Genomic DNA, 2,492 nt, shown 5'->3' on the forward strand with positions numbered 1-2,492 from the left:
AAACGATGATGATATATATATATATATATATATATATACACACACATATATATGCATCACTATATGTGTGTGTGTGTGTGTGTATATATAGTGATAGAGAGATAGAGAGATAGATAGAGAGAGAGAGAGAGATAGATAGATAGATAGATAGATAGATAGATAGATAGATAGATAGATAGATAGATAGACTAGTTATAAGATTGAATAGAATCTAGGCATATCAACACATTGGACACCAGAAATGGCTAGGTGCAATAGGAAAGGGTTCACAGTGAGGTAAAACAACCATGAAGGTATCCTATGTAGGTACCAAATTTAATTTAAACCATAGATCTGACTCAGGACCGGTTTCTAGGTGTGGCATAGGTATTAAAAAAAACACAACTGCATTTGTGTTCTTGTGTGTGTGTGTGTGTGTGTGTTAAAGCGAGTATGTTACTTAAAAAGCAGCCTGCTTCAGTATTTTGATATTTATATATAGGTATAGGTATATCATAAAATCAATAGAACTTCTACACCTGCTCATACATGTCAGCATACACACACACACTAGATGTGTGTGTGTGTATGTATATATATATATGTATATATATATATATATATATATATATATATAAAGGAGAAGAAAGAAAAATGGAGATTGGGAAGTTATATATGTGTGTATATATATGTATATATGTAATATATATGGATATATAGGTGGATGAATTGATGTATATACATTTTTTGTATCAACATATGAAAGGAAGAATCACTGGGAGTAAATTTTCTAGAAAATTTTGCTTCAGTTGTTAATGTGTGTGTGTGTATGTGTGTGTGTATGTGTGTGTGTGCATTTGTATATAGATGTATCAGTGTGTATGTCTGTGTATGTGTGTGTGTTCATTTGTATATAGAGGAGTATATGTATGTATGTGTGTATATTTGTGTGTGTAAGTTTGAGTACGTTTGTCTATAGGTGTGTGTGTGTGTGTATACATTTGTATGTAGGCTTGTGTTTCTATAGAGGTGTGTGCGTTTGTATATAGGTGTATGTGTTTGTTTACTTGTTTGTGTATGTGTGCCTGTGTGTGTGTGTGTGTGTGTGTGTAAATTTGAATGTAGGCGTGTGTTTGCATATAGGTGTGTGTGCGTGTGTTTCTGTGTGTGTACATTTGAATGTAGGCGTGTGTTTGTATATAGGTGTGTCTCAGTGCATTCAATGTGTGTGCATGTGAATAAAGGGGTTAGCTTTAGGCTGAGAGGAGCTCCAGTGTGTATGGCAAGGCAATGTAAATCAGAGAATATATAAAAAGGGGGGAGGGAGAGGAGGGCGAGGAGGGAGAGGAGGGAGAGGAGGGGGAGGAGGGGGAGGAGGACTAAATGTTGGTGGCAGGTGGAGGAACCGGGGAGAGAAGCGTCAGTTTCTGGCAAGAATCAATAAATATTCTGAGTTCTTGTTATTGATGGGAAGGAATTAGTAGTAGGGCAATTGGAGATTACAGATTCATAACATACATATGAGTGTGTGTGTGTGTGTGTGTGTGTGTGTGTGTGTATACCTATACATACTCACATATGTGTATGTGTATGTATGTATATGTATGAATATCTATGTATGTGTATGTGTGTGTGTGTGTGTGTGTGTGTGTGTGTGTGTGTATATATATATATATATATGCATGTATGTATGGATGTATGTATAAATATATGTGTATGTATATAGATAAATGGTAGACAGACAGAAAAGCTGACAGACAGACAGAAATATAGGCAAACAGACAGACAGACAGACAAGCCAGACAGATTGATAGATAGACACACAGACACACAGACAGATATTTATCGATAAGTGAATATATGAAAATATGTAGGTTGGCAGGTACATCTGAGTGAGTGCAACTGTTACTTTGGTTGCACAATGATTTATACCCTCAATGCATATTAAAAAATATATACGATCTAAGGGAAGTAACTCAAATGAACCAACACCATAAACTTGAATGATTACGTTAAAGGATGATGTACTGCAGTGCTTCTCAAACTATCTGATGTGGTAGATTTTTTTTTTCTAATGTACCAGGGACCAGTAATATTTCTTAGTAATTTATTTATACCAGAAACAATATATACAATGACTATAATAAAAGTTGACAATTTTTTTTATCTTATATTTATTTTGTAAACAAATAATACAATATTACATGTGTGCGGGCTTAGCCGTGTGGTTACTTCGTTTAAACTGAATCTTACTGTTAGACTCTTCCTAACCCTGAAACCACTGGCGCCACCCTGTGCACAATGTTTCCTAGGCATAAGAGTGGCTGTGTGTTAAGAAGTTTGCTTACCAACCACATGGTTCCGGGTTCAGTCTCACTGTGTGGCACATTGGGCAAGTGTCTTCTACTATAGCCTCGGGCCAACCAAAGCCTTATGAGTGGATTTGGTAGACGGAAACTGAAAGAAGCCCGTCATATATACGTATGTGTGTATCTATGTATATATATATATAT

Source organism: Octopus bimaculoides, chromosome 1 (assembly GCF_001194135.2).
Source record: "Octopus bimaculoides isolate UCB-OBI-ISO-001 chromosome 1, ASM119413v2, whole genome shotgun sequence".
Taxonomy (NCBI): Eukaryota; Metazoa; Mollusca; class Cephalopoda; order Octopoda; family Octopodidae; genus Octopus; species Octopus bimaculoides.